This window comes from Liolophura sinensis, chromosome 6 (assembly GCF_032854445.1).
Source record: "Liolophura sinensis isolate JHLJ2023 chromosome 6, CUHK_Ljap_v2, whole genome shotgun sequence".
NCBI lineage: Eukaryota > Metazoa > Mollusca > Polyplacophora > Chitonida > Chitonidae > Liolophura > Liolophura sinensis.
Window position 1 is genome coordinate 58,255,932 of NC_088300.1, and position 12,932 is coordinate 58,268,863.

Sequence of the window (12,932 nt, forward strand, 5' to 3'; positions counted from 1 at the left end):
AATAATTCAGTGAAATAAACATCTTTAGTTTTCAATCTCGAATTCGCTTATTTTGGATACATTTAATGGGTTGCAAAGGGAGTTTATACCTTCAGTTATTCATTATTGAAAGCAGCTTGCCAATAAAACTGATCTTCTACAACCTTCTACAATGTATAACTCCCATGGGTTTTGTCTACAATCTCAAAATCGTGTCAACAGCCGACTTGAGGTATCGGTTGCTAGATTGAAAATTGGCGCAATTTGATACATCAGTGGAGACATAGTAGTCTTCATATTGCTCTCGCATGTGCTTGGAACTGTCATTTCGAAAATGGATAGTCGCTTCTTAGCAATCATAAGACGTTTCCAACAAACAAGGAACATATAGTTTCAATGGTGTATTGCCGGAATGCTTCAGTAGTCATTTCCGTCGTTTTCTGCTCCATAAAATGAACCACAAAACCCAATGAAAGAACGCTTTTGCATGATGGACGTAATTATTTCAACCAGCCAAATTCTAAGAAAATGTTGCACATGATTTCACAGTTAAGACTTGAATTCCTCAGTGGAAAGGAAATACCATGTGACAGAAATCAGGTTACAAGATAGGCTCATAGCGCTATACATACAATGAACTCAACCGAAAATAATTTAAACATAGCTCCTCAATAAAGCAAAACAAACAAATACAGCAACATTTGCGATAACGCAAATATATTTGTTTTTTTCTCTTTGGTAGAAAAGACTCGGCAGTCATGGTATTCAGAATTCGGTTCCACTTTGTGGCAGCATTATATCGTTATATATTTGAGTTGTATTCCCTTGGCAGTTTGCATTATTGGAAATTAACTGAGCATGACGGCAGTACAGTACTAAAACAAAGTTTTAAATGACATGCAATGTTCTCATAAGTTTAGCCATCTGGGCTGTGTCATTTCTGAGCATGTCTGTATTAAAGTCTAACAGCCAATGCTTCAAACCCCAAATCCCTGACAACGTTAGATACGATGGTAGTTTCTGGCCGTTAACTTTCATTCGATTTTGCATGCTTATTCCTAAGCCAGCTTGTCGCAGACGTGTGTGAACTTTGAATCTTGAAAACCGATGTATGTGCACTGACAATTGTGTGAACTTGTCTCCGCTCTACTATGCGGCCTCCAGTGGAACATATTAAATTGGTCTGTAATATTTTTAGTAGTTTTTCATCTACTCTCTCTGGCGGGAAGCATTACGAAGCAAATTTCGTGAAACTTCATGAATGTGGGCTGTGGTTAAAAGTGTTTGTCTTTTCATCACTAGGATATACAGAGGTGCGGATTCAAACTCGACCTTGGACAAAAGAGTTGTAGGCCCCACTCCCCCACACTGCTTGTAGGGCCTTGGTGCCAATAAGGGGTCGACGGTGCTCGTGGGACCGTTACCGCTCTCTAATCTGTCGTTGAAGACTACTTGCCGTAAATCAATATGGCGTGTATAGTTCATCAGTGACTTGCCAACAATCGGTGGTTTATCCCGGGCACTCCCGTTTCTTTTACCCATAAAAATTACCTTCCTCGTAAAAGTGAAAGCTTCCTAAGGTGTAGGGTGTTAAGCACTGAATACACAAATAAATAAATGAATGCATGAATTCATAAATGATTGTTCCGCCAGAATGTATTGTCTTTAACCTGGTTTCTCCGACCAGAGATAATAATTGACTTGTAACTCTCTAACTCCAAATATACTGGACCAAATTCTATAAAATTTCATGTATGCATTCAGTGGTTGGTACTGCAGAATATACCTGATTTCTCATGTTACAGTTCTTATCTGACTTGTAACGCTACACATGTACCTCTAAAATTACTGTTGCCACGATATGTGGCGTAAAACCATGACCATTTATTCAATCTAAAATTACTGAGGCGTATTACGCAAAACACCGTACGTGAAGTCACTGACAGCTTCAGACAATATTACAGTTTGATCAGCACCAATCAGTGCTGAATGAAGAGAAAAATTTAACTTAAATTATCTGTTGGTAAAGGTTATATAGAAAAGCTCATTAATTATAAACATGCGGTATACACACCTTATATTAGATATACATATTGAGTGGACCTCTATATGTACTTTCACTGCAACTAATGGTGTAACAGTAGCCAGACATCACCATCACTGGGAGTTGCTGTACATTTACGCAACTAACGGTGTAACCGTAGCCAGACATCACCATCACTGAGAGTTGCTGTACATTTAAGAAATGTTCCCACTACGTGTGTCTATCGGCATTTTTTAGTCAATACGGTTAACGGAGCCATTATTTTACCCCTTTCATTTTAGTTATTTTCTGATAGGAGGTCTTCTTCTGTACATTCTACACACATGCATTCGTGATCTGCCAGCATAACAAACAAAACATTATATCTAAGCCAACGGGGCCTTGTTCAGCTCTCGAGTGAACTTGCCATAAGGTCCTCTTCAATGTAAGTGAGCCTTTCTTGCCACAGGGCCTTATTCAGTCTTCTTTAGCGAATTATTGTTGAAATTTCAATCTTCCTGAGTGAGCCATTCTGTTTGTTCAGTCTTCCTGAATGAGCCATTCTTGCCACAGGGCCTTGTTCAGTCTTCTTGAGTGAGCCATTGTACCTTTCCTATAGAGGATGGGATTTCTCGACAGTATTGAAATCCGAAGTCCATAACTATCCATATATAGCTGATTGTCTATCAATATCGCTACTGCATTTATCGACAAACTATTATTTGATGTCAATAAATGAATGAACGATATCGCTAAGTATTTTTCTGTAACGCGATATCTATAAATACTGTTTGTTGTTATGGAAATGGAAATGACTGCTCCCTCTATGATGTTAAGAAAGACTGGCAAACATATTTGTATTTACAATGACCGACGAAGAATGGCCAGCCATCGAAGAAGTCAGGCAGCAGAATCAGGGCCGTCTGACCACAGGTCGGTGATTTGGTGCAGCAGGCTGGGCAGTTGCGTAGTGCTGTAGGGTGTAAGTGATATAGGTACTACTGTAAAACAAGTGGCAAATTTCATTCGTTTTACTCAGTTCTGCTAATATTTTAAAACTTTCGTTTAAAAGCATAGCGACATGTCACGAAGGAGCAGTAATTGTCAGAATGTATAAATGCAACTATTTATCGATATCGCTAATTCATTTATCGATATCGATAAATAACGGTATTTATCGATATAACCTCGGTATCAATAATTCTCGATTAAATGTTGATTTGGCCCCTCATAATGGCCTCGCATAAGGCGAGTTTGACCAGTAACTCGCTCTAATACACATACCATATAAGGACATATAGATTTGGGATTTCTCCACTCTCTATACTGTGATTCCTCACACGGATGTAATAGGTAGAATTTCATCACTCATTGTTCCAGTGTTTAATAAATCCGGTCACCCCTGTATTAACGTCAGAGGCAACAAAGCCGCCTTTAGTTTCACTACATACAAGGGGTACCATTCTTGGGATGTTTCATTGTTCATTGAGTTGCTTGAATTTCTCATTCGGGAAAACCATATATCAACAGTGTATAGGTATTCCGATGGGTACAGATTGTGTCCCCCTTTTGGCAGCGCTGTACCAGTTCTAATATGAATACGACTATATGCAGAAACTATTAAGGAGTAATCATCACCAGGCCCCATCTTTCTCATTCACTAAACAGTATACTGATTATCTGCTGGCTTTATATAAGCCACATATAGCAAGGGCTGTGAAAGATATTTACCCACCTTCGCTGGATTAAAAAAAAACACATATTCTCCAGATGGTACATCTTATCTGGGCCTATATTTCTGCAAAAACCAAAACGGTTTCCTCTCTCGCAGACTTCACGACAAAAGGGATAGTTTCAATTTTGACATTGTAAATTATCGTTACTTGGACAGCAATATACCAAAGAGTCCTGCACATAGCGTGTACACATCTCGCCTTGTAGCATTTGTTACACAATGCGTGTTGTGTGACGATATCAGTCATCATGCAGTTATTACTGCAAAAACAAGTGTGTCATGGTTATTCAATCAAACGCCTTCGCTCCAAGTTTCTTAAGTTTTACAATTAGTATAATTCTTTTGTAAGTAAATATGGACATATGGGCGGCATCTCTGCACCGGACCCACTAGCACAGTCGGTAGTGAGTCCGCTTCGGGAGCAGTAGATCCATGTTCAATCCTGGGTCGAGTCACACTTTAAAACTTTGAAAGAGGTAGTTGTAGCTTCCTCGCTTACCGTCAGCATGAAGGGGATGCTGACAGTTGACAGTATGGCTCGGGCGGGGTGAATTTCTTGCCTTCGGTAAGTCGTCTCAGTTCCACCGCACTAGGTAAAAGGGCGGTGGAAATCCGTCCTGCAACAAGGAGGCACATCACATGCATTCTAAGGATTCCTTCGTCGTCATATGACTGAAAAATTGTTAAGTTAAACGTTAAATCCCAAGCACTCACTCACTCACACAATCTCTGGCGTTCAGCTTCATGGTTCTGTCTAATTCCGCTTAACCCGGAGCTAGGAACCTTGTATTCATGGTGTTAAATTAAATCACCACGTTGGATATATGAATAGTTGCAATCAAAGCACAACTGACATACATATTTGTTAACGACAACTGATAGTCCAACATGGTACACGATTTGAAATTCTGATTTCATTCGAAGTTATATGTTATCTGTCATAAAGTTATGAGGTAATAAAAGGTAAACTTACAGGAAGCTATATTTCATCCGTTACGTGTGACCATTTGCCAATTTTCACACTGTTGTCGCTGCTCTGGTTTTACCTTCTTTGTTATGAGTCTTTTATTATGTTTTTCTTAATGACATGGCTACAAAGAATGGATATCATGTAAAGAAGGTCAATCCATGCTCTCTTATACAAGACATTTAGATCTCATGAAACACCAGTAACATACGCCATGCTCTGATTCTGACATTATCCGTGATCTAGAAAACATGAGCCAATCAGAATGCTGTGTTTCGGGAATTAGGTCACGAAAAGCGAGGTCTTCCTTTTTAACTGCTTGCCACCGATTTATTACTATGTAGGTATATCTGACCGGAAGACGATTCGTCATATCAATCATTTCTGACAGCTACAAAAGATAATTTTGCTGTTTTAAAACTGGGAAACTGACCCAGCAGTAACTTCTCCTTCCACTGACAGACGATGGGCGTCGGCGTCGTCGTCGTTAATCCCACTGTGGATAATCTAAGCGTGTAATCTCATCTATGGCCATTCCCTGTAAGGTACTAGAGATTAGAAAATGAGCTACTTTTGCCATCTATTTTGGACTATACAACATCGTTATTGATCTGTATTTGCTGTCTTTTTGTTTAATGCTTCAGCATATTCGGTACAATTCGCATTTAGAATTGTTGTATGCATGTTGTATTCATTGGTTGATATTATTTTAGTGTTATTCAATGTTACGTGCGGGATGGCTACGTGGACTGGTGGTTAGCGTGCTAACGCATTATAATAACTTATAGGAGCCTCTCACCAATTCCATTGCTTTGGATTCAAGTCTTTCAAGGTTTCCTCTCCTCTCGTATACGTTTGAAGGACGACCTACATCTTACAGATGGTCGTCTGTTTACCCAAGACTCTGTCCAGATTTCGCCCACCATAAGTGAAATATTCCTGAAAACTCCAATCAAATAAGTCAAATGAATCAGTGTTACATGTATCTAATGGAGATTTCCATATATAACGTCTCTTCAAATGATCTGGGGAAATTATACCGCCATGTTGTGGTCATATTTCTTTTCTTCTTCGACATCTTACGTTATCTATGTTGAATCAAATTCCAGAAGGCTCCCTGTGAGCTCAAACCTCCACCACAGCTAAATTATGTACTCCCACCAGAGCTAAATCATGTACAAATCCCTCACCTGGCAAAAGTAAAATAACTTGCATTTCTATTGTAGCGCGCAATGGATCTTTTAAATAATTTCTGACGATTCGGATGAAGATAAGGAATACCAAGCAAATGTAACTGAATTGTGTCTTTGTTTTTTGTTTTTGTTTATGGCCAAGTGCATGTTTATGACAATGAGATCCACTTTTGACATCACGTATGTTGTTTTTTGAAAAACAAAGACACTGACTGGCTTTAATGAAAACAGGCTAACAGCAAGACAAGAGAAGATAGATTTCCCTCAACATAATTTTTTGTGAGTTCTAAGCTTTATTAAATTCTGCTTGCATGTTTTGGATGTTAAGAGCCCCATTCACCGTTTTTTTTTGTGTCCACACTTATACATGTGTTCTTGTATAGTTTGTTTCTGTTCTTCTTCAGTAATGGTCATAGATGCTTGTAACCTTAGTAACTGTTGTGGACATGTACTTGAATATCTGATTACACTGCAATTCCAGAAGGCAAGACATTTTGGTGACAAACCTTTTCCTGCTGTGGATGAATGGAGGGAGTTATGGTGATCTGTATCTAGTGACAAAACATTGGCATTATTTGCAGACGATTCCGGAGCAAGTCAGTGAATTGCCTGAAGAGTTGATGTTCCGGGTGTGGTGTTCTCAGATGGATGGCATATGTACAGTGAATTGCCCGAAGAGTTGATGTGCTGGGTGTGGTGTTCTCAGATGGATGGCATATGTATAGTGAATTGCCCGAAGAGTTGATGTGCTGGGTGTGGTGTTCTCAGATGGATGGCATATGTACAGTGAATTGCCTGAAGAGTTGATGTGCTGGGTGTGGTGTTCTCAGATGGATGGCATATGTACAGTGAATTGCCCGAAGAGTTGATGTGCTGGGTGTGGTGTTCTCAGATGGATGGCATATGTACAGTGAATTGCTATTAATTGACTGATTATCTGTGATGATAGATGAAATAAGACTTCCAGTGTAAATAGAATTTGCCTAAACAGACAAAAGCACCAGACTGACCTCATTTTTCAAAAGTGAAAGTCAGAATTCAGGTTTGAAGGTAAAGTAAAAATAATGAGAATCAACAACAATTCAATACTGTTAGCAACATTTCGCAGCTGTGTAGAACATGCCTGTGTTTGAAAGTCATAACGAACTGTCAGATCAGTACCATAAATCATGCAGTGTGAATTTTATGGCCAAGGCAAAGCTTTTCACAAATTCGTCTGTGACTTCTTCCGTAATGTTGCTGACAGTCAAACATCTGGCAAATGGAGAATAACCGTTACAAAATTGTATTGTATCGGTGATTGTACAAAGGCCAGATCCAGTTTTAATGAAATAGTGCTAGGTCCATGACCAAGCTGTGTATGGAAAGGATCTGTTATGAAAAACTACAACCTAAAGAGCAAAACTAGAGCAGTGACAACAGTGTTATTGTTGGCAAATGGTCACTCGTATAACCGTTGAAATACGAGCTCTTGTCAGTTTATCTCAGTTAGGGTTCTATTCGAATAGTTCATATAAATGCTTAAATAGTTACACATGCCTGCTTGAACAATGGGTTAAACAAAGTTAGGTGAGAAAACGCTGTTAAATGCAGTTTATTACCGAACTCAAAATCCGTCCACATCTTTTGTGTAAAGTTGCTAATGAACAGAAAGACAGATGGACGCGGATGGAAAGATAAACCGTCAGACAAACAAATAAACGAAGGCAAAAAGCATGTTCTCCTTTGGTGGAAGTATTAACTCAGTATGGGTCTTGATTTTATTTGTATAGTCTAAACTTTAGCAGAGCTGCTTTTATCTATATCTATGTTAAGTATCATTCACATCCTAAATTTCTAGACTGTTGGTACTCTCATTTTTATCCTTTCTGTTTTTTTATTTTATTTTTTTTATCTAATTCTTACATTTTGATGCTTTACATTATACGCAATTCAACCATTGACTACCGTGCCATTTGTATACTCATCCAAAATATAAAAGCAATTTCATATTGTTTATTCAGTATTAAAATACCGTGTTAGGGTAAGTATTCATCATCAATAGTGGCTTCAATTTCTACCAGATTTTCCCATTTTAGGGCAATAATCCAGGAACTATGGCAGCCTGAAAATCACAGTTCACGCTCTTCGTGACGCTAAGGGTGGACACACTCAGTACCGAGTGCTTGTGATGATTGTTTGGTTTTTTGGCGATCAAAACTGGTATCTGCATCATCGAATTTCTTTCACAATGGATGCAGATGATATCAGTACTCCATTCTTAGATATTCTGTTTGTTAAATCTGGCCGCATGTTACCTACAGATATATTTCTGAAACCAACCGATACTCAGCCCTATCTTCATTTTAGTTCCAATCACGCGAGGCTCACAAGGGAAAATATCCCTTATTCACTGGCTGGTTACATTTACTTACGCGTGTATTACATTGGTTTTCTGAAAAACGGACCCTCGTTGACATTTTCTTCAGGTTAGGGCTCTGTCGTTTACTGATAATAACTGTATATTTGGAAGGAATATCTTTCATTGTAGCACTATTGTTAAGGCAGACTTTAATTCAGCAGGTTGCTCATTCCGAATGGTTGGGTTGATGACATAGTACACACCCGTCTAGCCAGTGAGTAGTGGATATCGTCACAATTCTGTGCTGAAACATCTATGTGCCTCTAGAAAATGATCAAACGATACTGATTGTCGTTGCCTCGGCAAGTTTAGGTGGTTCCAGACTTCAGTGAAGTTGAATGGAACCTTACGGGCACTGACCTTAAACGAAGGCTGACATTCATCTTACATTATACATCATGTGATCAGGTACAATCATGGTAACTACATCTTAGCCAAATGGGAAAGTAGGCATACTCAAAAAAGAAATCTAACTCGAAACGATGACTGAAATGCCCGGGAACAGACTGCATTTGTACAGTGGACAAGAACGTGATTATATTAAATGTGCGAAAAATTTGACAACGGAAACGTTGACGAGTTACACAGAACTTGTAGAAGTAAGGTTTGCAGACTTAGTCATGCTAAAAACGAAACAGTTTATAGAGTATGTAAAGCTTGTAACATGTCGATTGAAGATCTCCGTAACATGTATTCTATTTTTAACTGCCAAACAGAACATTACGCAGAACTTCACCCATAGCACGCAAGAGTTCGGGAACTTATTACCTACACAGCCAAATACGAATAAATGCGTTGAGCTGTTACGTTACCTGGGTAATTAATTAATATGTAATTAACGTATATTTTAAAAGGCCTGGCAACTACATCAAATCTTTACTTTGCTGACAATTGCCTTGGTCCACTAGGACTGTGGTTGGTGTATTTATAGGCCCTATATAACTGCTTTCACACAGCGCGAGGTCAATAAGCAGACGATGTCCTATTCTTGATGGTTCATCCAACGTCTCATTGGGTCTTAGTTGAATTTGGCTTTAGGAACAATTAGGAGCTGGATTTGAACTCCAGCTGGTAATTACATAGGCCAAAAGTTTGTCGACTGACCTCAGAACGACGCCTTTCACGGTTTAATCGATTTAAGCTAGCGATGACCCAGTTAATGAATTATATCGCCCATAATGTCGCATCCTGAAATGTGTGTATTGCGTCTTTAATATTAGAAATCATATATCGTGTATAAGCTTTAATACACAAACGACTTTTCATCTGCTGAGAGACATGGCGATTGTTTTAGGAGAATTGCAGTTTGCTGCTTCTAAGCATTTACATGAACTGTTTGACGTAAATCCTAACCGATGTCAATAGATAAGAAGCAGAATTTTGCCGAGTACATTTGATCATGTGTCAACTATCACACTGTCGTCTCTTTTTTTGCTCTCTATTCTGTTGTCTCCTGTATTTATAAGTGCGTCATAAAATATGAATGTGGATTTTAATACGATTCACTAGCTCGTAGTTGTTTGCGTGGTGTGTATCCTTATATATGGCTGTGACTACGGTGTGCCTCATCGGTTAAGGTTCTTTGCGTGGTGTAAGTCATCGCTTATGGTGGTTTGTCTCTTGTGTGTCATCGTTTATGGTTGTTTTCGTGGTGTGGGTCATTGTTTATGATGGTTGGTGTGTTGTTTGACATTGTTTATAGTGGTTTGCGTGTTGTGTGTCATCATTTATGGTTGTTTGCGTGATGTGGGTCATTGTTTATGGTTGTTTGCGTGTTGTTTAAAATTGTTTTTGTTAGTTCTGTGTTGTGTCATCGTTTATGCTTGTTTACGTGTTGTGTCATAGTTTATGGTGGTTTGTATGTTGTTCGTCATCGTTTATGTTGGTTTGTGTGTTGTTTGACATTGTTTATGGTGGTTTGCGTGTTGTGTTATCTTTTACGCTTATTTGCGTGTTGTGTCATCGTTTATGCCTGTTTGCGTGGTGCTGGTCATCGTTTATGGCGGTTTGTGTGTTGTTTGACATTGTTTATGGTGGATTGCGTGCTGTGTCATCGTTGTTTGCGTGGTGCTGGTCATCGTTTATGGTGGTTTGTGTGTTGTTTGACATTGTTTATGGTGGATTGCGTGTTGTGTCATCGTTGTTTGCGTGGTGTTGGTTATCATTTATGGTGGTTTGTTGTTTATGTGGTCATCGTTTATGGTTGTTTACGTAATGTGGGTCATTGTTTATGGTTGTTTGTCTGCGTTTGTAAATGTTTGCCTGTAGTTATCAATCATTCACTTTTCTTTGCGCCATACTTGTCATCGTTTAAGATTAAACGAGTTTCATCATATATGACCATTTGCGTGGTTTGTGTCCTGTTTGTGGTTGTTTGTGTGCGCGATATGTGTCATTCTTTATGGCCTTTTGAGTGTGGTGTGGCAGGGTTTATGGTGTTTGCCTTCTCTGCACCATCTTTTATGGCTGTTATAAACGTGTTATAAAACGTCCTTTCAGAGTTCGAAGAAGGTTTAATTATACTTTATTATTTCCATAAATATTGCACATTCCGTGTTTCCCTGGAATAACAAATATTGTATGATTTTGATAATATCTGTAGTGCCTATACACTTTAAAAGTTAAACACATTTGTTGTGACAGTACAGTTTAAGAGTTGAACACATTTATTGTGACGATACACTTTAAAAGCTGAAAACATTTGTATTTTGTTGTAGTGCATGTTTTATGATGAGTTCTGAAAAATTGGGACACATATGAAGAGAATATAAAAGGCTACAGTATGGGCAATAAAACACAGAACAACGACGAAAGTGTGACATTTGTAAAATGGAAGAAGCTTGAGGGGCAATAGACAGTACACCAGACAAAAGTGACAGGTTTTATGCTGGCGAAAGGAACAGTTGTAATAAAGCAGCTGGATAAACCGAAAGCCAGGGGAGTACCACGTGCTTTTATTTTCCTTTAAATTTTGGATGTGAAGAGTATATCTTTCCAACATAAGAATCATAAAACCCTTATTTTTATAGGTAGTTTGCCTATTTAATGAGCAAACACTGTTTTGTGTTTATAGAGGCTTGGAACGTAACACGTACGGATGTTATTTCCATCAGTATGAAGGGCAAGAATGGGCCTGCGTTTTGATGAACATGGAGTAAAGTATCACGACAACTATTTAAATTGGTATTGAACGGGAAAAGGCACGTAGGATATTAGACGGATTGTAATATCCAGTAAGACGAGCTGTCTACGTGACAACAGTTGTGGATGTGTAGACGATGCACGAATAACATAATCTCACTTCCCACATCACAGTTTATTTCATTGAATTGAACCATGTTTATATTTTTCTGCTGTTCCTGTATGCCTTATCGTAACAGCCTGGAATCTATTCAATAGGACATTGAAAGAAAACTCCGGCACCATGTAATAGATACGTGGGTGTTGTAATCAGTGCGAGTTTTTGAGCCAAGGCTATAAATCTTCCTACATACTGAATGATACTGTTTGACTGAATGTGTTTTTCTTTTTTTTTTGTCATTTTTATAGTCTTCCTAGACATTTATTTTAACGTGTTTCATTTTGGGGTGGAAGTCGTAAGGCATGCAACATGTGCCATAATAAGATGGATAATTTCAGTTGTTACTTCCGTAAAAGGCAACGACAGTGCAGAGAGTCATAACATTAATTTCACATGCGATATTTGGAATTTAGTTTTAAGTGGATTTGTAATCTGCTCGATGATTGGATAATCCCGTCACAGCACGTCTGTTTACGGGGGTCTCAGAAGATGACGTCACATGAACTTTGATTACAGGTTTCATCATTGGTCAGCGCGGTTGTTCCAATTTTGATGTGTTTACACGACCATTCAGATTTCTCCACCCGTAACTCGGGGCTCCTGAGCTGTCTGTGGGAAATCTAGCTGCCCTGCCCACGGGGCTCAGATGCGGCGTAAAGCAATCTACCACCCCCTGTCCCTTGTGATCTACGTTTACGCTTAATAGGTAGGTCTACTTGCTGTGCTAGGTGTATCTGTATAAATACAGACAGCATCACACTCCGGTCTCTGAGTACTTTGCTGGAGTGACGGGTGTGGACTCCTCTCTTGACAGGTGCATTAAGAAAATTTTCATGTCCTAACGCTTTGTATTACTGGACATTTCACTAGTGGCTAACGGAACTTTACAGGCTCAGGTTATCTTGATCGGCATTTTAGAGGTACGTATACAACACTTTTTTTCTTTTTCTTTTCTTAACATTTGTTAATTATATACGGGAACAAGATAGTCACTGGTGATGAATTTCGCGTTTTAGATGGAGTATGGTGTCCTGTATTTCTGTGTCCTAGTGGTACACACACCCTGGCCCGACATATACTCTGTCATGCAATGGGGCCGGGATTCGATCCCAACCTTCACCTTTTCCTGCGGCTGTAAGGAAATTGATATCCATTTGTTGTAGGAGTGGTATGTTGTTACATAACATGAACTTAGTCATTATTTCACTTTATACGGATTTTAAAACAGAGAGGGAACGAAAAATATGTCATCAAAATTATCGTATTTTCTTTTATATCGGATCACCAAATAAGGCAAACTTTAGCAGAAGATTCGAAACAAAAGTAAAAATAT